At 43.4% G+C, this 26,518-nt stretch overlaps 1 protein-coding gene across 1 annotated transcript in view; it reads left to right on the plus strand.

Annotated features, from left to right (window-relative positions):
- The window catches only part of WRNIP1 (WRN helicase interacting protein 1), a 106,198-nt gene that overhangs the window by 35,433 nt on the left and 44,247 nt on the right, over positions 1–26,518 (plus strand). The gene's annotated exons all lie outside the window — the stretch shown is intronic.

The raw sequence follows: 26,518 nt of genomic DNA on the forward strand, positions 1-26,518 counted from the left end.
TCGCCAGCCGCCATCCCCCGCCAGCGCCATGGCGATCGTGAGAAGGGGACGCGTCCCCTTCCGACGGCGCTTCCATACGTTTCCCCAGGTCCCCGCCGGCTTGCCGGCGGTAACCCGGGGTCCCCGCCGCCTGCCCGCACCCCCCCTAACCCCCCCCTAACCCTGTCCGTCTCCCTGAGGCGGAGACGGACAGGGTTTCCTGCCCCATCTGTACATGGATAGGGAATCCCGGATAGAGTTCTTAGAGTCAATTTGAGTCAGGGCAGTGCCGCCTAACCGCCATGGGCCCAGGGGGGTCTTAAATGAGACTAGGTCCCACAACAGTCGTACCGGGGAATAATCAGACCAGGTGATAGGGAGTATGTCAGCTTTACGAATGGATGCCAAGGTCCATTTGTCGGACAGTGCAAGATCTATCCTCGAGTACGACCGGTGGGGATGTGAGAAAAAGGAGTAATCCCTCATGCCCAGGTGTCTAGCACGCCATACATCATAAAGGTCAAATTCTTTAATAAGCTGTTTGAGTTTCCTGGAGTTGTCAGGGGGATGGGATATTCTATAACCTGGTGGGTGAGATCTATCCATAATTGGGTCTGGAACCATGTTGAAATCCCCTAATAATAGTAGTGCACCCTTAGCATACTTCTGTACAGTAGAGAGGAGTGTTCTAATAAATGTAATCTGTCTGGTGTTAGGGGCATAGCAGGAGACCAAAGTGGTTTCAACACTTTCTAGGTGGCCCACTAAGATTAAGAATCTACCCTCTGGGTCGGCATACTGTGAGGAGATATTAAAGGAACAATTAGCAGACACTAGTATAGCGACGCCTGCCTTTTTGTGGGGACCATTTGCGGTATAGCACTGGGGGAATCTATTATTGAAGAATCTAGGCGGGGCTGATCTAATAAAGTGTGTCTCCTGTATGGCAACAACATGAGCTTTCTACTTATAAAAATAGGCCAATGCTAGTTTCCTTTTTTGGGGTGAGTTCAAACCCTTAGCATTCAGAGATATAATATTAATCATTTATAAAACTTCTAAAACTAGCAAATGATCGCATCAAACTATGGTAACCTTTGCATAGTAAAAAAACGCAGTTGTAAGAGAGAGCTACACTTAATAGACGAACAGGGGGACAAGACACATGAGGGAAAATAAAGATAAAAGGGAATAAAGAGATAGAGAAAATAATCAGACTGGCGACCCCAGGGGGGGTCGTAGTGAGGGACCTGTGCGAGGCCACCTCAACCATGATATGTAACTTGGGGGATAGTGGACATAAACCCCGTCACCCCTCAAAAAAACACATACATATATAGTAAAGCAACTAATAATCCTGAATCTATGTAAAACTCAACATTAGCATATAATATGAACTAGGACGAGCATGAGCCACAAGGGCCTAAGTAAAACTGATAGAACCTGAGGGCCCGACCCACTTCAAGATAAGGTTGTCAATCAGACAAAAAGGCATATTTGGGGTACGCCGGGCTGTCCGCGTCAGGTTCGTGGAGGGCCTTAAGGGCCCACATACAGGCAGTAAATAACCGTGACATTGTAAACAGAACTGTAGAGAATGCATACTTCCCTCCGAGCCATCCGACTGTTCTCCGCTACATACAGATTAAGGGTGATTGGCTAGTCTTCCATAGCTGGTAATGGGAGACAAGGAGGGAGCGTCCAATGGGAGTATATATGAGCGCAGCTGCATCCTCCGGCAGCTTAAAGAACTAAAGCGCCGTACATTCTGTTCTACTCCGGAGCTACTCGACCGACGACCAGTCCTGCTGAAGTCGCCGATTTGGGGAAGCATCCGGGGAGATATCCTGCAACCTCCACTTGGACAACAGTTTCATGCCGTCCTCCACAGATGAAACGGCGATTGTGGAGCCTTCTCGTTGTATTAACAGACGGGTCGGGAAGCCCCATCTGTATATTATATTAGCTTTACGTAGGGCCGTTGTGACCGGCACGAAGGAGCGTTTTTTGAGAAGGGTAGCTTTTGAGAAGTCTCCAAACAGCTGAAGGGATCCCATGGCCGCAGCAGAGTCAGCAGAGGGTCTTGCAGCTTTGAGTAGGGCCTTTTTTATGTGGAAAAAATGCACTCTCATTAGAACATCCATAGGGACCCCCTCTGGGGCCGACCTCGCCTTGGGCAACCTGTGTATGCGGTCTAGTAGGAGGTCAGCAGAGGACACTGAAGGCAGTAGCTTTTTAAAGATGTTAACGACATAGTCATGTAGGCTACTGTTGGAGATATTTTCTGGTATACCTCGCATCTTAAGGTTATTCCTCTGTGACCTGTCTTCCATGTCGACCAGCTTCTCACGCAGGGCTGCCACCTCTTCTTCCAGGGCCGAATGGGAGTCTATGAGGACGTTGTGGGAGCCGACAATTTCGCCCATTTTAGTTTCGAGCGCGTTCGTGCGCTCCCCCAGTTCGTCAACAGAACGTTGGCAGGTCTGTAGGGAGGTTCTGATTTCGGTTGACACCTCTTTTTTCATTTGATTGAGTAGCAGCTTAAGGGTCCCAACCGTTAACGCTGCGTCGTCTGGCACCTCCATCCCGACCAATGGATCCTGGTCGGCCGCAGGGGGAGAGGGTGAGGTATCCGGAGCAAGTGTGGGGGTGGATGGAGAAGATGTTGTGGAAAGAGTCCCCGGTTTACCTCCCAGATTATTGGGGGATGGTTTGAAAAATGGTACTTGGGAAACTGGTTTAGATACCTTGTTTCGTTTGGAGGGCATGGTCGGTGGTCGTATCACAGAAACCAAACACAGTCTCAATAGGGGGCAACCAGAGCTCTCTGCGTACTCTTATTCTGTGGGCTCAGGGCTTATAGCTCAGACTCATAGATAGGGCAGAAGCTGCTTGTTCAGCTGCATTATGATATGAGGGGTGAGTTGGGGGCCTTCAGGATCAAAACATCATTTGCTCATCTGGTGGAGGCAGGTGAACTACCAGCACTAGGTTAGGTGGATCACCCATCCACTGCACAAGACTGGGAGTTGTATATTAATGTTTATTTTGTATAGATTAGGCCCCCTCTTGGTAGGTTATTATTTACTTTAATACGTAGTTTGGTAAATATTCAGGGGTGTGCTACCACAGACAAAAGAGTTCAGACTTTAATACAAAGAAGAGAGAGTAGCTTGTCTTATGGTGGTGCACCATTTATAATCATGAGACATAAAATATACCTTTTAATTTTTATTTAATTAAAAAAATTCTGCGAAATATAACGAACAAACATATAACATAGATACAAGTGAGACACAAGTGTGAGTTTAAAATGGCACGTGCGGCTTCTCACTCTAATTATCTTTAATGATATATTAATCTGACACAATTATATAATGACCCTTCTGATAGCCAATTAGGTCTAAGAGGGGACTGTGTTTTTCAGATAATAATTGCGAACTGTATGCAGTGATCGTGCAAATTCTCTTATAGTTATTAAGGTGTAAGGGGTAAGTATCCTTATCAGGAAAGTATAAATGCACGGTTTCCCAGCACCGCAACTGGCAGCTCTATTACAGATATTTTGCACAATGGCTTTGTGCCTAATAAATGCAATTTCTGTATACTGCGCTTATGCGTGCATACGGAATAACACTGTTTTAGAACCAGCGTCTCTATCGGGTGTTGCCGCTGCCGCTAGTCAGACTCTCCCTGTAGGGGACGAGTTCATGTGCCGCTGGCTCAGCGTGCATCCACCTTCTCACCCAGCGCCGCTGGTATTGCACACAGCAGTTAGCTGGGGTGATAGGTAATCTGGCAATTAATCACATTAGAGTCCTAAAAAGGACTAGTAAATACAGTCACAATAAGTGATAATAATAGTAGATAAGGTGAGAGGAACGTCCGCACGGCCTGGTCAGCCGGCGTATGCTTCGCAGGTCTTCTTCAGGAACTACCAGCACTGCCAGGGGGGCGGCCGCAGGCCCTGGCCCAGGGCCGGCGCTAGGCCTGCTCAGATAGACAGCAGCCCCGGACCTCGATCCTGCATCAAGTGAGGGTAGTGGATAGGCTTCCTTGGAACAACAAGGGGAGTTAGCCCTCTCTAGATCTCCCAGGGGTCACAAGCCTCACAGTGTCCGATGTACCCCTGCTCCCAGCTACCAGGAGGCTTCACTGACTGATAAGGCACAAGGGGCTGAATTAGGGTCTCGCCACAATAAGAGTGCAGACCTGGGTGAGAGGCAGGGGAGAAAAGCCTGTAGTAGTACAGCCTGCAGCAGCAGATGTCACAGTGAGAGCTGAGGCTGCAATCCAGCGTGAGGGAGAGAGGCAGTCAATATGGATGGCTGGATGCTTGTGTGCCCCTGCAGCCCCCACAAGTATCTACAACACTGGGGGGAGAAGTAGGCACGCTCCCCTCCCCAGTTGGGCTTATACCGCTGTACATGTGGCCGGCTGCTGACTTTATGCGGCTCCTGCTCCCAAGATGGCGGCCGCCAATCGCGGGTGTCTCCTGGCCGCGAAGCTCCAGGCGTCCCAGGCTGGAGGGGTCTTGGTGTACCCCCGCTCCGGAGGTTGCTGTGCTGCCCGGTGACAGGAGGGGGTAGGCGCCGGACCGGGAACTGTTCCCCGGGAGGCGCCAGACTTCACAGCGGTGGGCGGGAGCTGAAATAGAGGTCCCGGCTTCCTACAGACGGGTAGGTCGCAACCCGCAGGAACGCAAGCAGCACTCCCCGGCTCCGCGGCGACCACCCGCCCGCTTCAGGAATGGAGTACCTGTGGGGTAATGTAAGGGAGAGGGTCTAGGGGTAACTCAGGGAGGCAGAAGAGGCTGATATAAAGGTTGTAGGACAGGAGCTGAAGGAAGATGCGTCCGCTCTCCTGCTCAGCTAGGCCACGTCCCCGCTTTTGGGATTCTTAAAGAATCACCCTGTAAGTCAGTATCTTTTAAATGCCACAGAAATGGAATGATAGAGGCAGATAAATAGCAAGATGTTTCAGGGCTGTCTTATGCAAAGGCCTTATGCCCATATTGCTTGAGTGGATATGCTTGGCATTGCATTCCTGGTCCAAATTGTATTATGCAACATATGAAGTTACTTTTTTATCATGAAATCTCAAGTGTTGTATAATTTGTAATAAAGTCAAATGCATTAGCACTGCTTTCATATATAATATTTCATCCTTTGATTCTTGGATCCTGAGATTGGCACCAACATCAGTTGATTGGCAACAACATCCTTACAACTTAACTTTGATTTTTTTTTTCCTTAGCTGGAAGTTGGAATTCTCTTCGATTCTTAGCTGCAGTTGCTTTTATCTAGACCATACTATTCTTCAGGGAACACTAGCAGTACATGTTTTCCATACTTCTTGTAGAACACAGGTACATTTCACATATAGGTGGTTCTAATTTTTATATTTGTGATTCAAATGTGAATGGAGTGTTCATCGCTACTGCTTACTTGGAAGCCGCAGCAATGATCAGATATAACAGACACCTTCTGCGGCATTACCATAAGTAGATGCGTCCTGCATGCATTTGTGTCCTAGAACGCAGCATCAAATCACTTGCAAATGCAATACCATCACAAAACCAATGGGGTCTCGCAAACAGGAAACAGCATTTCCTACCAAGAGGCAATGAAATGAAACTACTGCTGTTGCCACCCACAAATGGCTGCAGACTGTCAATCTCTTGATGTCGGCAGCTTCTGTCAGTCCATATCTGTAGGTGCGCTCGGGGAGATGCAGTAAGAACCTGGGGCACACCACCAATGGTGGGCCCGTTCCCAGCGGAGGCGTTCGCGAGCCCAGCCCACCCCCTCATGCTGCTTTTGTGCCCCAGTGCCCTGTCCTGATCCTAAAAGGATCACTACATATAACAGACTATTACAACAGAAGAGCTTCCATAATGGAACACTCCCTGGAGACATCATGTACGATGACGTATCCAGAGCATAGTACTTTATCATAGCTTGCTATTTGTTTACTGTGGCCACATTTGTTTGAGGATCTTAATGTTTTCTGTTGTGTGTGTGTGTGTGTGCCAAACACCTGTAGTATTTTTATAAACAATTGAGGAAACCAATATCCAATATCTGCTAATTCAGTTATCTTGTCTGGATATGTATCAGTGGGTAGCGTGTTGACAATTGAGTGTTCAGTACACGTGTGGCAACGAGCCTTGGCTGGGTGCTAGGGAGTATAATATAGCCCTTTTTTATGCTGACGATTTACTACTACTATTATAGCAAACTGTCACTTCTATACCCAACACCTTTCACATTATAAATAATTTTGGTACATACTCTGGTCTCTTAATCCCTTAAAGTTGATAGCCCCTCTGTCCCTTTCGTTACACTTACCGCTTCGTTGGGTTGACTTATGTAAATATTTAGGTGTGAATCGCAAATGTCTCCTCTAGCTATCTGTCCCTAAATGTTACGCTACAGATGGCTGAAGTCTCGCATTGCAGTATGAGGGAAATTTACATAGTCTCTCACTGGGTGGGTGAATTTGGTAAAAATGTTTTTTCAACTAAAACTCCTCTACATACTTCAACACTCCCCAATTTATGTTACTCAAAATTAATTTTGAACTATAGTTGGATACATTTCTTCTTTGTTATGGATTAATCTAAGGGCTAGACTGAAACTGGATACATTACCTAGATCCGGCTTGGATGGATGACTTGTACTCCCTGTTCATACATTTCACCTGTTCATAGACCCTTTGCAGTTTCTAAGCCACAGTGACAAGTGAGGGACCTCCACTTGTCAGACAGGCCACCCTAGCCTAGACACAGGTGGGAAATGTATTGGGTGTATAGGGCTTAGTGTTTTCCCTTCATCCAGCACACTTTTAAGAATACCTATACAGTCACTTTGCCATGCTGTACAGTAGCTGCTCATTTCACAGAGGCTACTCTAACTATTCAAAATCCCCCTATTAAGACACTGGTATGCACCTCCAGCTTGCAACATATGGTCTCTACCTATTATTCAGGTTTATTGCATGCACATCACTGTACTGCATTGCCCTCTCTAAAACTACTTAGGGAGGCTGATGTGGGGTATATCGCAGATGATGACTGTCAGGAGGCTCTGTGTGGTGCTGAGCTAGTTACGGCCTTGATTATATATTAACAGTGGGGAATGATCTGGTCACTGCTAAGTCCAAAGGCCATTACTCGCTACTCATTCTTCTAGATCTTTCTGCTGCATTTGACACTGTTGATCACACTCTTCTCATACAAAACTCTACACTACTCTACCTACAGTAGGTCTTAATGATACAGCCCTTTCCTGGTTCTCATCTTACCTATCTGATAGAGTCAGAGAAGAGAACACTGAAAAAGCTATCTCCTCTTCACTGCCTCTCAGTCAAATTTCTGCAAGGCTCGGTTTTAGGTCCTCTGCCAAGAGATGAGGTATAGATTGAGAAAAGCAATCTAATCAGCTCTTTTGGATTTCAGTATCACATGTATGTGTACAATACAATACTCTATCTTTTCAACCTCAGAGTTGTCACTAGTGGTTTTGGGCGAGTCTCTGAATACCTCTCTGCCATCTCATCTCGAACTTGCTCTCGCCACCACAAACTCAATATTTCCAAAATGGAATTAATAATTTTCCCACCAACCAAGAACAGTTACCATCCTGATATCTCCAGAACTGTTGACAACTCAACAATCTACCCTACCCCACACGCTTTTTGCCCAGGGGTCATTCTCAACTCTGAACTGTCCTTTGTGCCCCACATTCAATCTGTCTCCAAATCATGTTACATGCATCTAAAAAACATATCCAAAATACGAACCTACCTTACAAAAGACACTACTGAATTTCTTATTCATTCACTCCTTATATCCCGCATTGACTATTGCAATAGTCTGCCAATTGATCTTCCCAAGAACAGACTCTTACCACTGCAATCCATTCTAAATACTGCTTCTAGGCTGATCTTCCTAGCAAGATGCTCATCGTCTGCTGATCTGCTTTGCCAGTCCTTCCATTGGTTGCCTGTATTTTACCGTATTCAATATAAATACTTTTACTCACATATAAAGCTATTAACCATACTACACCAGCATATATCTCTTTACTTATTGCAAAATATTTCCCAACTTGATCACTCTGCATAAGATCTGTGTCTCTCTTCTGCACTGATCACTAGCTCCCATTCACTATTACAGGACTTTCATTGGGTTGCTCCCATCCTATGGAATGTCCTTCCACGCACTCTCCACTAGCCTCCAAACTTTCAAGCGTTCCATGAAAACTCACCTCTATAGGCAAGCCTATAATATTTAAGTACCGCACACACAACCCTCTGAGGCACTTATGTATTATATAGCGTCCCTTCTGGACTTGCAACTTGGTGTGACTGCTATGCTATTACTGGTGCTATGTCCCTATGGATTGTAAGCTTGCAGAAGTGCCCTCCTACCTCCAAGTCTGTCTATTGTTACCCAGTTTGTTTTATCACTGTCAACAATTGTAAAGCGCAATGGAATCTGCTGCGCTATATAAACTAAACTGTAAATAAATGTTTGACCCCTATACACCTCTTTAAATTTGGAGGTTGCTGACTTAAGGTGTCCTAAATCTTCTTTAGAAGACAGAACATTCTATCACCTGCTCTGAGCATGTCCTGTGGTTGCTAGGTTCTGAAGAGATATTATTGATATTGTGTTTACTCCACTGGTATTTACACTAGACTATGATCTTTTGGATAAACCTATTAAATAATATGTTATTAATGTGTGTGTGCTTGTCAAAGTGTGCATACTGCAGTCCTGGATGGCCCCCTCAGGCTATTGAAACGGCGGCACGGGAGTAATATGTCTATACACTTAGAAAGGCGGGAATAAATAGCTAGCCTTAAGGTGCCCACACACTAGAAAGATCTGCGATCTTAAGATGTGCGCATAAATTAGCCTTCAAATCTTTTGTCCGATCTGGACAAAAGATTTCAGGCAAGCGCACATCTTTACCAAAGATTTTTCTTAAGATCCCGTGTGCGTTCCTATGGATCTTTTGTTAAATCTTCTGATCTTTTGTGCAGCACGTAAGATCAGAAGATTTAGCAAAAGATCCACGGGAGCGAGCATCGGCCGATTTTTGACCGATTATCTGTAAATATCGGCCGATATATCGGCCGATTTATCGAAAATCGGCCAATCGGCCCAAAAATCGTTCTAGTGTGTGGGCACCTTTACTCTGCACCAGGGGTGGAGGCCCTCTGCTTTGTTTCCCCTATAACTCCTTCCCAGCTACTGGGTTAGCTTTTATATTGTTTTATGTATAGCTGCACTAGTACTACAGTGTTGTCAGAAAAACTGGTTATCCCTTTTTTTTTTATTGTACTATATGCTATGCATAGCAGCATTGCCCATATAATGTCTGCATCACTATATTCTAGACAATGTATTGCCAATGTTTACAATGAAACGGACACCATCTTCTCATGTTGTTTATTTGTTTATGTTCTTTTCTTTTTCTCTTTGTATTGTATTTATTACAATCTAAAATTCAATATGATTGCATTAAACAAAACAAAAAAAGTAATGTGAATCAGCACTGTTAAATGTATGCTGGGAAATTTGGAAGGAAAAAGAACGAGTTTTTCCATAACCGGCTAGGGCTGAACAGTTACGGGAAATAGTGGCCCACCCAGAAAAAATTTAGTGTGTCGTCCCCCCCCCCCCCATTCTCTTGTTTTGGAAGATGACTCATCCATGATGCATTTTCTGGCTACAAACTGTGCTGTTACCTGTTACATAATTATTGATACCCTTCCAATTGCAATTCTAGCTCTTTTTTTAACGCCTTTAAAACATGTAGCAGTTGGGCCCTGTTCAAACAGTTACGTGATGAATTGTGCACTTCAGAGCTTGATATAGTAACAAATGACAACTTTAATTCCTGTAAAAATTAATGAGCAATTGGAGCTACCATTTGTTTACTTGTCTTTTGGAATTTGGGATGACCCAAAAATAGATATTTGTGTGGTTGATTCAATTGGATAAATGGGTAAATATCTAAACTTAGCTGTATTAAGAAACATAGTTTCATTCCTTACTGCTTTTAAAATACGTTATACAGATATACTACTATATCTTTGTACGCACCAAGTTAGTTTTATAAATATTAAGCAATATCGTTCTTTATTTTTTTTTCCTTCTTGTTTTTCAGTACAATGGAAACACAGATAATAGGTTGAAACACAATATAGTTGTAAAGTTTGTATTGGTAACCTTGGACCTAGAGATTCCAAGATATTAATATTTCTAATACTTTTTTATAGAATTCATATAGGGTTAATGGTTAACTTAAAGAAAGACTGCGCTTATGGTATACAACCACTATATTTCTTTCTCCAAAAATGCATACCGCGGCCATTTTTAAAAAAAATAGCTATTTAACCTTCATTAACTCTTTGAGTGCCAAGTGAATGTGTCAAAATAGGTGTGAAAATTGTCAAGCAAACATTTGTATTAATCGCAAAGTCCTGTAAGGTTTACCTTTGTATAGGAAATAATTTATTTTTTTTTTACACATTTTTTTTTCTTTGAATTTAGGTAATAAATGTGAGCAATGCTGGCATTTTTAACAGATATTTTGCACATTTCTCACAAATGTTGGCACTCAAAGGGTTAAGTATACTGTTTTGTAATACATTTGCAGACTTTCCAATATAATGATACTTAATCACAGTCCTTGTCCATATAGAGTCAACCCCGAAGTCCAGTCTGAGATAGATGGAGCAGAGGATCACCGACAATTGGGATAACTGCTTTCAATGTTTCCGATGGCACTTTTTATAGATTGCTTAAGGCAAAGTGGACAAATACAAAATGGCAGACTGCGGAGTCAGTGGATATTGTTTCACAAAGAAACTTGATTACCCAATCCAGTAGGGCCTATGGATCTATTGACTAACTCTGGAGAGAGATTAACCCTTTGAGTGCAAAGTGAAATTGTCAAAATAGGTGTGAAAATTCGCAAGAACTTTTTTTTATGCATCATAATGACCTGTAATGTTTACATTTTTGATATAGGAAATATCTATATATATTTTTTTACACATTTTTTATTTAAATTTATATAACAAATGTGAGTGTCGCTGGCATTTATAGCTGATATTTTGCAAATCTCCCACAGAGATGTTAGCATTTTAAGTGGATATTTCACACATCTCTCACAGATGTTATCACCCAAAGGGTTAAGTTGATGGACATAAAGGAATATATTTACTAAGCCTTTGATGGATGAAGTACTAACCAACCAGCTTCTACTGTAACTATAATTTTTCAAACACAGGGCCAGATGTATTAAGCTTGAAAAGTGATAAATTGCCAGCCAATTGGCTCATAACTGTCATGTTACAGGCTGGGTTTTAACCCCTTCCCGACATTTGACGTATATATACGTCATGGCCGGGATGTACTTCCCGACACATGACGTATATATACGTCATGACTTTAAAATGTCACCGCGTCTAGGGACGCGGTGACAGAGGGACGATGTCTGCTGTCCCTGACAGCAGACATGGCCCAGCATGCCCAGGGGGGGGTGGCGATGCCTCCCCCCCGTCGGCGATCGCTGCGATTGGCTGTTCAATGTGAACAGCCAATCGCAGCGTTTTCCTGTGTTACCGGCGAATCAGACGCTCGGTAACACAGGGATCAATCACCGCCGGGTGTGAGGGGGCCACCGGTGATGACCACACCTCAACCCACCTACCCCCAAGGCTGTGATTGGTCCGTCGGACCAATCACAGCCATGGCGCGTGATTTAAACTAACGGTGACTGCGCTGCAGACGCTATTCCGGTCTGGAATTGCGTGCAGAGCGGTCACCGTGCCAATCTGTCGTGATATACTGACCTGATCCTTGCCTGATACTTACCTGATCACCGCTGGTAGCGTGCTGCCAGCAGCTGGATGCTTCCTGGATCTTGTGACTTCCTGTGTGCTGCTGCTGCAGTGTCATAGAGTGACAGATAGTGACAGATAGTGACAGAGAGTGCTATATTTTGTGTCTGCTGCCCCCCCCCTTTTGTGCTGATCAGTATATCTGTGCTGATCAGCAACTTTTTGGGGGTGCAGGAGTTTTTTTTTATATATATATATATACCTGTCAGTTGCACCAAAGGTTGTGCTGCCTGTGCAACTGACTGCTGCCCCCCCTGCTGCCCCCCCTTTTGTGCTGATCAGTATAAATTAACTGATCAGCAACTTTTTGGGGGTGCAGGTTTTTTTTTTATATATATATATATATATACCCTGTCAGGTTGCACCCACAGTTGTGTGCCTGCTGCCCCTCACTGCTAATCAGTGTTGCATCACTGATCTGCAGTTTTTTTTTTTTTTGGAGAGTGCAGTGGGGTTTTGTTTTTACACCCACGTTGCTTTTGTGGGTGTCCTGTGGCCGCTAAACGCTGATCAGTGACGTACATCACTGAACAGCATTTTTGGCACAGGGTTGATATAATTTTTTTTCTGCAGTTTTTTTAAATAGTTTTTTTTTTGGAGAGTGCTGTGGTTTATTTTTTTTAAATTGTTTTTACACCCACGTTGCTTTTGTGGGTGTCCTGTGGCCGCTGAGCGCTGATCAGTGACGTACATCACTGAACAGCATTTTTGGCACAGGGTTGATATAATTTTTTTTCTGCAGTTTTTTTTAAATTGTTTTTTTTTTGGAGAGTGCTGTGGTTTATTTTTATTAAATTGTTTTTACACCCACGTTGCTTTTGTGGGTGTCCTGTGGCCGCTGAGCGCTGATCAGTGACGTACATCACTGATCAGCATTTTCGGCACAGGGTTGATCATTTTTTTAAAATTTTTTTGGATCAAATTCCTGTTGCCTTTGAGCGCTGTTCAGTGACGGACGTTACTGACCAACATCTGTGCTCAATTTTTGGCGCAGGACTTTTTTTTTTTTTTTTAACCCCTTCAAGGTTGTACCAAAAGCTGCCTTGAAGTTGCTGAGTGACGTACATCACAGATCAGCATTTTTGCCACAGGGTTGATCTAATTTTTTTTTTTATATTGGGATCAAATTCCTGTATAAAGTATTTTTTTTTTCTGCACTACATACACACTACACACTACACACTACATACCCCCGTGTTGAAATAAAGTTTGTACCCCCCCTACACTATACACGTGTTGAAACATTACACTTACAGAAACACAAAAATAAAAATGGCATCCCAAATGTCATCCCAAATGTCATCCCAAAGAATGTATTCAGCGGAGGAGGCATATGCCATGCTTGCCTCTGACTCTGACACAGCCAGTGATGCAAGCGGGGAATTTGAAGGATTCGTCTTAACCTCATCTTCCTCCTCTAGTGATGAGGGACCCCCTCAAAGACGCCCCCGTAGAGCAGCTGAGATCCCCCCCAAATGATTGATCCCGTATGGACCCCACCACCAGACAATTTTGAGCCCCAGGTTCCTGAGTTTTTGGCCATCCCAGGAATCCAATTTGATTCAACAGGTCTCAGAGAAATTGACTTTTTCAAATTATTTTTCTCTGATGATTTTATAAATTTAATGGTGGACCAAAGTAATTTATATGCCCAGCAGTTTATTGCTCAAAACCCCACGTCATCATTTGCTAGGTGGACCCCTGTAGATGCAGTAGAGATGATGACGTTTTGGGGTCTGGTGTTACATATGGGCATAGTAAAAAAGCCAGAAATTAGGCAATATTGGAGTACAGATGTTCTGTACAGCACCCCACTTTACCGTATGGTCATGAATCGGACTCGTTTTGAGACAATCCTTAAATTTTTACATTACACCGATAATGCACAGTGCCCACCCAGAGATGATCCCACCTTTGACCGGCTATTCAAAGTCAGGCCGGTCATTGATCATTTCAGTGCCAAATTTGCAGAGATGTACATCCCTGAAAAATGTATTTGTATCGACGAGTCCCTTATACATTTTAAAGGAAGGGTTAAATTCCGCCAGTACCTTCCCAGTAAGAGGGCAAGGTATGGCATAAAAATGTATAAACTGTGTGAAAGCACCTCAGGGTACACCCACAGGTTTAGGGTATATGAAGGGAAGGATTCAAGAATTGAACCGCCAGAATGCCCCCCCCTCCCTCGTAGGTGTTAGTGGAAAAATTGTCTGGGATTTAGTGCACCCCTTCCTGGATAAAGTTTATCACCTCTATGTGGATAACTTTTACACTAGCATCCCCCTGTTTAAGGCCCTTCAAGAGGTACAGCAGCTTGCGGTACTGTGCGCAAGAACCAAAGAGGCCTCCCAAAAACGCACATTGCCCAAGTACTGAGAAGGGGTGAAAGCAGGGCACAATCCACCGAAAATATGTTGTTGGTCAAATATAAGGACAAGAGGGATGTCCTTATACTGACAACAATTCATGGAGACAGTACCACCTCCGTCCCTGTACGAGGTACCAGTACCCACACCTCAAAACCTAATTGTATCCTAGATTACAATAAGTACATGGGCGGAGTGGATCTTTCAGATCAGGTACTGAAGCCGTACAGTGCCCTGCGGAAAACAAAAATCTGGTACAAGAAGCTGGCCGTGTATATCATCCAGATGGCACTGTATAACGCTTACGTGCTATTCCGTTCTACCAGCCAGAGGGGGACATTTATGCACTTTCAAGAGGAAGTCATAAAGGGCCTAATATTTGGGAACCAGCAGGCAGAGGGCCCCAGTACTTCTAGTACTGGCCCCCGTATTGTACCAGCGCAGCATTTTCCTAACGAAATCCCCTCCACTGCAAAAAAGGGCAGGACACAAAAAAGGTGCAAAGTTTGCTATAAAAAGGGAATAAGAAAGGATACTATTTTCCACTGTGAAACTTGCCCCGACAAACCCGGCCTATGTATAAAGGAGTGTTTTAAAATATACCACACATCTATGGATTATTAGGTTCATCATTTCACCGTGCTTCGGGGGGTCTTGCTAATGCCACATAGCACCCACCATTCATTCCACCAGAATCTGAGCTGCAAAATCCAAAAATCACTCCTTCCCTTCTGAGTCCTGCCATGCACCCAAATGGTATTTTTTGGTCACATATGAGGCATTGCCGTACTCGGGAGAAATTGGGGCACAGATTTTGGGGTGCTTTATCTCCTTCATTCCTTGTGAAAATGAAAAATTTTGAGCCAGAACTGCATTTTTGTGTAAAAAATGTAATTTTTCATTTTCACAGCCCAGTTCTACCACAATTGGTGAAACCCCTGGGGGTTTGAAATGTACACTATACCCCTAGATGAATTCCCTGAGGGGAGTAGTTTGCAAAATGGGGTCACTTGTGGGGGGGTTCCACTGTTTTGGTGCTTCGGGGGTCTTGCTAATGCAACATAGCACCCACCATTCATTCCACCAGAATCTGTGCTGCAAAATCCAAAAATCACTCCTTCCCTTCTGAGTCCTGCCATGCACCCAAATGGTATTTTTTGGTCACATATGAGGCATTGCCGTACTCGGAAGAAATTGGGACACAGATTTTGGGGTGCTTTGTCTCCTTCATTCCTTGTGAAAATGAAAAATTTTGAGCCAGAACTGCATTTTTGTGTAAAAAAATTTAATTTTTCATTTTCACAGCTAGGGTGGCCAATCCCGGGATCGGGATCGGCGGGATCCCGGGATTTGGCCCCTAAAACTCCGGGATTTCAATCCCGGGATTGGAGTTTCCAATCCCGGGATTTCGGGATTAGACTGCGCATGCGCAGTCTAATGCCGGGCAGCGTCTGAGCTAGTGCTCAGACGCTGCCCGGCTTCTCCCGTCCCGGGCAGTGCAGCTCTGCGCAGCGTGACGACGTCAGAGGTCACGCTGCGCAGGGCACACAACAGCCGCCGCCTCCTCATCTGACTCCTGCGCTGACCTCCCGCCGCCCGCCGCCTCCTCATCTCACTCCTGCGCTGACCTCCCGCCGCCCGCCGCCTCCTCATCTCACTCCTGCGCTGACCTCCCGCCGCCCGCCCTCCTTCCCACCCAGCCTGCATTCTCATCACCCGCCCGGCCGCACCGCACCGCACCTGTAAGTAAATATGCGGGCGGCCGGGGCGGGTTTTTGTATTAGGGAAGCCAATCCCGGGATCCCGGGAATCCCGGGATCGGGCATTTTTCAATCCCGAATTTCGGGATTGAAAAAATGCCCCGGGATTGGCAACCCTATTCACAGCCCAGTTGTACCAAAATTGGTGAAACCCCTGGGGGTTTGAAATGTACACTATACCCCTAGATGAATTCCCTGAGGGGTGTAGTTTGCAAAATGGGGTCACTTGTGGGGGTTTTTCTAACTTTTAGCATCTTATGGTGCCTAGAAACCTACATGGTGCCTAAAAAGTAATCTCATAAAAAGGAGGCTCCAAAATCAAGTAGGTGCTCCTTCTATTATGAAGCCTGTGGTTTGGTCAACGTACACACTAGGGCCACATATAGGATATTTATGAAAACAAAAGAATTGGGGCAATCAATTTTTAGTCACATTTCTCTAGTAAAATCTACTGTGTTCCTTAGAAAAATGTATTAAAATTGAAAATCTGCTAAAAAAATGAAATTTTGAAATTTCACCTACACTTTGTTTTAATTCCTGTGAAACACCTAAAGGGTAAACAAACTTCCAAAATGCTGTTTTGAATACTGTGAGGGGTGCAGTTTTTGAAATGGCATCATTTATGGGGGTGTCTCACATACAAGTCCCTCAAAGTCACATCAGAACTGAACTGGTCCCTAAAAAAATCAGTGTTTGAAATTTTCTTGGAAATTTGAGAATTTGCTATTCATATTTTAAGCCTCCTAGTGTCCAAAAAAATTAAAAGGAGGTTGAAATAATGATGGCAACATAAAGTAGACATATGGTCTTTGTTAGTTATTAACTATTTTGAGTGGTATGATTATTTGTCTCACAAGCAGAAAATTTAACATTTTGCAAATTGCTAAATTTTCAATTTTTTTACGACATTTTGGTATTTTTTACAAAAAAACACAGACTGTATCGACCAAAATTTACCACTAACTTGAAGTACAATGTGTCACGAGAAAACAATCTCAAAATCACTGGGATAAGTAAAAGCAAAAAAAAGTTATCCCCACTTAAGTGATACCTGTCAGATTTGAAAAAAAGGGCTCTTGTCAGGAAGGCAAAAACAGGCTGCTGCGGGAAGGGGTTAAAAATGACAGTTGGGGCTGATCATTTATCTCCCTCCCTTTTATCACTTTTCAAAGCTTAGTACTGTACATTTGGCCCACAACATCTGACATGACATACAGGAGCTGACTGTCTGACACTTGGTATCTGTACACTTTTATCTCCAAGGCTTAGAACAGTAAATAGATCCCATAGTTTGGTACAATCCCACCAAGTGGGAACTGGGAAAAATTTCCAACAGCGCACCGTGTATTTTGGATTAGATCACATCTCTAAAGCAGTGTGTGTTTTGAACAAGAAGCAATGCAATCTAGTCCAAAAGGTACATGCTATGTGTAGGCATCTGTAGAAACCCTGGGTGAGATTTAATAGGATGAGAGATTCAGAAAGTGAGAGATTTGGTGAGAAATCTCCAGTTTTTTTAAAGCGGCAATCCTTTATACTGCAAAATCCAACTGGTGTTGCAGTGTAAATGGTTGCCACTTTAAAAAAACTGGAGATTTCTCACCAAATCTCTCACTTTCTGAATCTCTCATCCTATTAAATCTCATCTCCTATGTGCATTATATCTCCACAAAACAAATGCTTGAGGAACAAGTATGCTTCCATTTACAGATTTGATCCCATCTTTCAGCTCCAACGTTGCCAGCCAAGGTCACGTTCCCAAGCAAGGGTGAAACCCAGTACATGAGTGTGATTTATCAAGGGGTAACTGATATATTTGAGAGGCAGTGGGTTGATCCGGAGGGGACACTAAAGCAAGTATAGCTGCAACTTTTTGCAGAAGCACAACTACTGTAATCCAATCGAAAAGATGATTTGCACATTACTACAAAGGTTTCTCCATTTTTCTGCCACATATATACTCCTATAGCAAAATACAGTTAAAATTGTAAAAGTTTAAATCTTTTGACACTGTTGCATAGCTTCTATGTTTATTTCCTGAAAGGCAAATTTATAAATACACCTGATGAAGACTTTTTATAATCTGGGATAATATCTATAGCAATATGTACAATATACTGTGATACTGTGCTGTGTGTGTGTGTATATATATATATATATATATATATATATATATATGTATGTATGTATGTATGTGTGTGTGTGTATATATATATATATATATATATATATATATATATATATATATATATATATATATATATATATATATATAATTTACAAAAGAAGAATAGAAAAGCGCACCAAATGAGTATAATAAAAGTAACAAAGTTTACTCAGTATCATATGCTCACATACATCGAGAAATGGAACATTCAGCTTGCCAGCAAAAAAAAAATTTTTGCATAAAAAAAAAAATCACGGGTAACATGGCAGGATTCATCGGAAAGGAAAATGCTACAAACGGCGTTCAGGCTGGGCTTTTCTAGTCGCCGCATCGGGGATCAGATGCAGTACGCTGTATAGGATGGACGAATACGTCAATACATTACGGATGTAAACCACACCCAATGGTGTGATTTTGTTTTCCTTAATCTAACGGGTTGGGATCATTTGGTCAACATGGGAAAAGGTCAACATGGTTCTAGGTTGAAAGGTCATTAGTTCGACCGTGTCTAGGTCGACATGGGGTTTTTCACAGTTTTTTTATCCGAATGTCAACACAGTGGACATGGACACAATTTAAAGTGCTTTGCATCCGCTCGCTGCACTCGCAAAGCTTCGGGCACGGTGCCTCGCTATGCTCGGCACACTATTTTATTCTCCCACCAAGCCCTAGTGGATGGTAGGGCATGAAATATCGCTTGTCGGCACATGGCTCAAAAAACAGTGAAAAACCCCATGTCGACCTTTTGAATGTCGACCTAGACACTGTCGAACTAATGACCTTTTGACCTTTTCTTATGTTGACCTTTTCTTATGTCAGCCTAATGACTGTCGACTATTATGCCGTAGATCAAATGACCGCATCCCAATGTAACCTCTTAGGGTTAAAAATATCACCCTGAGTATATCACATGATTTATTTTGTTAAATTATGAAGAAATGCTAAGTGAGTGTTTACTATTTTAAATTTACATAGCTACTGCACACTAATTGCTGTAGATTATTGCTGAGATGCTCAGTTAACAACATATCAACTACTATTTACCGCAGGTTGTAAATAACAAATTTTATTGTGCACTTTTATTAGGTGCGAGGCAAAACTTGTGATACAGAATGATATGATACAGTCTCATACAGAATGGCACATTCTGCCATGACGCAGAATCAAATTGTCTCTAAGAGCCTATGAAATAACGGAATCGGTACATCTGTCAGAATGAACTTAGGTCTACAGTCATTAGGTTGACCCCACTAGGTCGACTGGCAGGAAGGTCGACCTGACTTAAGGTCGACATGGGCCAAGGTCGATATGACTTAAGGTCGAATTTGCATAAAGGTCGACATGAGGAAGGTCGACTGGTCATAAGGTCGACATGGGTTTTTCACTGTTTTTTTATCCGAATGTCGACACAGTCGACATGGACACAGTTGGCAGTGAGAATCGGACCCTCGTTTCGCTCGCGATGCTTCGGGCACGGTGCCTCGCTGCGCTCGGCACACTATTTTATTCTCCCACCACGCCCTAGTGGATGGTAGGGCATGAAATACCGCCTGTCGGCACAAAAAACAGTGAAAAACCCCATGTCGACCTTATGACCAGCCGACCTTCCTCATGTCGACCTTTATGCAAATTCGACCTTAAGTCATGTCGACCTTGGCCCGTGTCGACCTTAAGTCAGGTCGACCTTCCTGCCAGTCGACCTAGTGGGGTCGACCTAATGACTGTAGACCTAAGTTCATTCTAATAGATGACCGCTTCCCGAAATAACATGGTCTCCTGACTGATACTTTGTATTCTGTAGGATAATAATAATTTTTTTGAGAATACCATTCACACTAACCATTTGTTTGATAATTGTGGGAGATCAGCATTTTCATTTAACTGCACTCTGCAATAAGGAAGTCAGTAAAAAGGGCAGGTTTGTGCATGTAGTACACTGTTAGAGTATACTCACAATGTTCTGATGGCACATAACCAGCATTTTCTAAGTAAATTACTTCATAATGGTCAACATTTTCAATTCAATTTGTTGTTGCATAAGTGTTGTTTTAAGGCGATCCTCTCTTTATAAGGTGACTAGACACTGTGGCTCATTTTTGGTTACATCTGTCTCTGCGGTGACGCATAGAAGAGACTTTCCATCCACTTGATGATTTTTGTGTTGTGGTTAGGAGAGGACATTGCTGCAGTACATTTCCTTTCCTTACGTGTTGTCATTTCCCAATAGAAGGATTGTCTGCACATGAAAGCAGACCCTGCCACCTGGTGCTAGCAGTCACTTTGCTTAAACCCATTAAAATTAGAATTCCATGTGTCTTTTCAAATCATTTGGGAAAAGAACACCGCCATGCTTCATGTGAGCATAAAGCCTATTATCACTGTTCCTGTAGTCCTTTAATGTTGCCTCCTGTTTTAATGAAAGCTGGGGTTTTGTTCAAGCTGCTCGAATGATCTTCATTTACGCTTATCAAATATCCACCAAGTTCTGTGGGTTTAAGTGGAGAAAAGTGGGATGTAACATGTTGGGTCTATGCAAATTTTATTTTTAAAGAAGCAGAATGCAAACTGGTGCCTTGCATTTCAGTTATTTTGTCTGGCTTCAGAGCACAGGAAATAGCAAGAATAATTGCTTCATCCATTATACTAATTCTCTGCTATAGCTATTTCTTTAGAAAGTACTCATGTTAAGGCCCCCATACATAAGTCTGACATTGCATGTTAAAAAAAAAAAACTCCTGGGGAGCCGCTGGTACAGTCAGGCCCCTTTCACACACATTGGCAGCCACCGGGCGGCGAAACCTTGCACGGCCAAGAAGCCGTGCCACATACAAAAGTTTACAATGGTGGGGATGGGCACAGCCCGGCAGCCGTCCCTTCCAGTGGTGAAATCCGGTTTAACCTGGCAGACGGGCTGTGACCGTCCCGCGTGAATGGACACCATGCTGTCCATTGTTAGCTACTGCCGGTGTTTGTGAAAGGGGCCTAACTCACACCCACCCAGGCGCTTGTGTCCATTGCGGCCCAACCAATCAGTGCAGAGCACGTTCGAAGGGACCCGTCTGCTTTGAAAATGTGAGTCCCTGGTCACTATTTGCAGGTAAAATACACACTATAGATCGTATTTGCAAATCCGGAACTGGGTAGCAGCAAACAGCATAAAGGTACTGTATGAGGGCCTTGCTTGCAAGCTTACAATCTATAGGGCAGGGCTTGACCAATCTTTCTAAAATCTAGGAGCCAAGACAAAAGTTTAGGAGCCAAAGTAAATTTCTCTTCCCCTCCCCCCCCTACTGCAGACCTCCTCACAGATTCTACATCCAGTCCATGCCTACACACCTGCGCCCCCAGGTTCATTATCATTAACCAGCCCCGGACCTGGATCCCATCGTATTATACAAGGGGAGGGGGGAACCGTGTATAATCCGCCACTGTCTGTGCGCCTCCTTCAACCCTCCTGCAGCTGTCCTTTATAATTGTATAAAAAAAGACTGGTTCAACAGGTAGGGGTTTGCGCCCGGGATTGCTGCTGTGTGTATATTCTGTGGGTCACTACACTCCCACTACACAAATACACCAAAAAGAAAATGAAAATACACTTCAGCGCTATCCCAATTGACTAAAGTTAAAGCCTGTTAAGATTGCTTGTAGGTCTCTGGACCGATTGATGTCCACATATGATCTGAAGCGATTCTGAGGACTTCTACTGACCTCCGTGGGGGTCCCTATATGCACATAAAGGTATCTTTATGTTTTTCACACGGTAGTATCCCTTCTACTCCTCCTGTGACTTCTTCCCAAGCAAAATGCAGATGTTTACTGACCTGTACACCAGGCCCTATTTACACGTAAAGGTATCTTTGAACCAGGAGTCTAGTCTTCAATATCACTCGACACCACGTACTCAATCAATAGTAAAACATCAGACGTCAGATGGACCAACACTCACCTCAATATGAGGCCCTATTTTCACAGAGCAGTTTCTTTGGTCTTTATCCGGATAAGGAAAATCTCCACACCCAGGATACTCCGTAAAAAAGTATTTAATCCATATGATATACAAGTAAAATAGATACAACAATTAAAAACACATTTGCACACCGATGTGTGGAACCAAAAATACACTCTCTTCCTGTATCCGGAACAGGTTGAGAGGAATTGCCAGATGGAATAAAGCAATAGGTCTCACCATCAGATGTGCCCCCTCCTCCTCACCAATGCGTTTCGGGCTCACACTTCAGCCCTTTTTCAAGGTGTGAGGGGTCTATGGTGAATGGCGGTATTTATACCTGTCCCATTGATTATCATAAAATCATCAGCAGTAAAACGTGGGTTGGAGTGCAGGAAGGACTCTGTTTCCCCAGCATACCTAAATACCTATCTAATACACAATTCCATTCTCTCTACACTGCTAAAAACACAATGCACAATAAGGATAAAGCGAGGATGAAAACACATAGATAAAACCAACAGATAGTGACATACAGGGTTCAGTAATAGTGGAATCCCAATCGGGGTCATGTCCATATTTTACAGCGTTCCTCAATTCACCTGTGCCGCTCATTCGCGGCATATACCGTCACTTCCGGTACCGCTTAAGCGACTTCCGGTGTCCGGCAAAGATATTTAGTTCCCGGCTGTAGTAGGAGGTGCGCGCATACAGTATGTATGTATATATGGCTTGAGAGCCTTAACTGAGGGAGCAGGCAGCGCTGCCGCTCCACTTTGGTCAGTGAGGGAGAAGGGGGAGCGGGCAGCGCTGGCGTTTAGTGGGGACAGAGGGGGAGCGGGCAGCGCTGCGGCTGCTCAGGCAGGAGGGGGAGAAGGAGTCCAGTAGCGCTGGTGCTGGTTAGTGAGGACGGAGGGGGAGAGGGCAGCGCTGGCGCTGGTTAGTGAGGACGGAGGGGGAGAAGGGGAGTCGGACACCGCCCACGACCAGATTCTGCTTCCTCCCTCCCTGCAAAAAAATCTGGTCGCCAGGAAGCAGAATCTGGTCGCCATGGCGACCTGGCTCCCGGGATTTGTCGAGCCCTACTATAGGGAGTTTTATTAAATATGGGATGCTGCCAGTAGCGACCAATCAGAATCTACTTATTTATTTAGCACCTTCTAGAGGTAATAGAATCTGATTGGTTAACCATAGCAACATCCCAGGCACATCTCACCTTTGCGATTTGTGCTAATAATCGCATATGTTAGAGCATATGCGAATATTAAGAATGCGGTGGCCGGCGAAGGGGTGCGATGTAGGTCAGCGGATGTTAGAGCATCCCACCCCAAATGTGAAATTGAATGGAAAGCAAAGGCCAAATTGAAAGGGGGTGGAATAGGGGAAATAAAGTTGATTAGTAAATCAGTGTATATATATATATATATATGTACAGCACCTGCAGCATAAGCTTGCAAGTACTGTCAAGAGGCGCAGCTGTGTTCAGTATATTCATTATAAAATACAATTCTTTAGCAATATATAAATGTATTTAAAAATAATTCATAAAACAGAGCATGTATTATTTGAAGTGCACTTCACACCCATAATTCATTAAACAGACATTACAAGACAAACACCACGTAACATAAATGTTGGCATAAATAACTACGGATCAGGCATCAAACTTTAGTATGTTGTAAGGGCAGCAATCCTTATAATTACCAGTCCCGCACATGAACTACAATCTCTCCGGTGACTGTGTATATTTCATGGCTCCTATTCCAATATGTACTACTCAGATGAATTGTCCACCCTCTATTTCCCAGATGTGCACTCCGGATGCTGAAGAGGGGAAAGTCTATAGCCACTGTGGAGTTATATGGACCGCTCAATGGCTGTAGGTTTAGTGGTATTTTCAATCAGTTGGGTGAGCAGGTAATACAGCATACAAGAACTTGTTTCTCTACCTATATAGATATATCAGCGGCTTGCTCAGTTATTCTTTTTAAATAAATGTATATATTGCTAAAGAATTGTATTTTATAATTAATATACTCAACACAGCTGCGCCTCTTGACAGTACTTGCAAGCTTATGCTGCAGGTGCTGTGTGTGTGTGTGTATATATGTATATATATATATATATATATATATATATATATATATATATATATATATATATATATATATATATATATATATATATATATATATATATATATATACATATATATATATATAGTAACCTTCGGATGTGCGGCACTCGGTAATAACGTGATGAACACAGGATAGTCAGCCGACTATCCTGTGTTCATCACGTTATTACCGAGTGCCGCACATCCGAAGGTTACTGTATTTGTTTACTAGTGAAGGCACCGGGACCCGTTGTCAAAGGGTTTCTGTATGGTCATTGGGAGTGCCGGACCCTGGATCTTTTTATATATATATATATATATATATATATATATATATATATATATATATATATATATATATATATATATATATATATATATATATATATATATATAGCTTGGACAGAGGTACACATCCTCTAGAAATGGGGCGGCAACAGTACCCTAGGGTCACATTTTTCTAGTCTAATTAGTAAATCGACGTAAATAGCAAGTTGAAAGTAAATCATTGTGTATGCGTACGCTTTTATAGTGCATAACACCTTTTTTGATTCGATTTAGCCTATTAGACCTGTTCTGAAGTTTTTCTACTCCTTTTCGATTTTCACTATTTTTCATTATCTTTACTATTCCATTTACTATTTGATGTGCATTTGATTTGCACTATTTGATTTGCTATTCGGTTTCAATTTGATCTCAGTGTTCCTGATCCTTCAGGCAGGAGATAGAATCTGGATCTACTTGAATGCAGCAGTGAACACATTAGATTTGCACTAGATAGTCTAGTCTGCCAAGACTTTTTTTTTCTATTCGATATCCACTACTAATCTACTTTTAGATTTCCACTAGATAGTCTTGCCTGCCAAGACTTTTTTTTTCTATTCGATATCCACTACACCAGGAGATCCCAATAATTTGAATTGGTCCTGGACGACCAACCCGAGGCACCCCAGGGAGCCTAGGCACACAGTTTGGGAACCACTGCACTACACAGTAGCGTCCATTTGGATCGAATCTGCATGCAATGCTAATAAAGCATTCGATTTCTATTCAAATTTGCTTCTATAAGCAATATCAAATACAACCATTGGCAGATTCGGGGGGGGGGGGGTGGCTGTCAGTTTTTTGTAGCTGAGGACCAGGGCTTTCCAACGACCCCAGCCCCGTGTCTCTCGCCCCCTGGGAACCGAAGATATTGTTTGACAAACCTGTAACGTTTTTCCCCATAGGATAATATGGGACCCGTTAATTCCGACCCCCACCCGGTTCCAATGGGTGCCAGTTCCTCCCCTGGCATCACAGAAGCTTGTGGTTGATCTCATTCAATTCCAAATCGCTGGGCCTTCAAATTGATACCAGGTCCATATTGGTCAATCGGTTCCAGAGATATTGCAGATAAACCGATTTTTTTATTTTTGAAATGTAATTTCATGGTTCATCAATATGATACTTGTCTCATGTAAATTGGTCAGTTGGTTCCGAAGATATAACCGGTAAAATGAGATAACTGGATAAAAGGGGGAGGGGTGGTTTTCCCTCCTCACACCAGAAAATGCAGGGACTAGGCTGGTGTAAAAGGGGCCAACCTGGGAATGCATTTTCTGGTGTGAAAGGGGTATTATTTCAAATAGCCGGGACCTGAATACAGCCAGGCTCTGCCACTGTCAGTGGCTATCACTTCTGCCTGGCGGTGGCTGCGAGCTTGTATTCCCCCTTGGCAATGAGCATGTAATCCCACATGACAACGAGCATGGAACCTCTAGCAATGAGCATGGAACCCTTGGCAATGAGCATGTAGATAAGCAGCACTTATGTAGCATAATTTTTAATAGGCATTATGGTGTTTGGCATAATACATAATGGACATAATGGCATGTAACTTAACATGTAATGGACATTATGGTGTAAATGTTTAATGCGCGCCTTTGGCAGACAATGTCCCTGTTTATGAAGCATATTGTGAATTTTGGCTCAATCCATGTGGCATTATGTGAATTTTGGCTCAATCCGTATGGCATTTTATGAATTTTGGCTCAATCCAGCGGCACCCCCCTCTCGCGCACACCGGCGGCACCCCCCCTCATGAGCGGCACCCCCCCCCCCCCCAGCCAATTACTATTACTTACCTGTGGTGGCGGCAGCGCAGCATCTTCTCCCTCCAGGCGTCGGGACTCGGATGGAGCATTCACTGCACAGTGCAGCCTGCAGAGCGCCGAGCCCCTCTATATCCTTGGCTCGGCGCTCTGCAGGCTGCACTGTGTA

The sequence above is a fragment of the Crinia signifera genome, chromosome 5, assembly GCF_055691185.1.
Source record: "Crinia signifera chromosome 5, ASM5569118v1, whole genome shotgun sequence".
Lineage (NCBI taxonomy): Eukaryota > Metazoa > Chordata > Amphibia > Anura > Myobatrachidae > Crinia > Crinia signifera.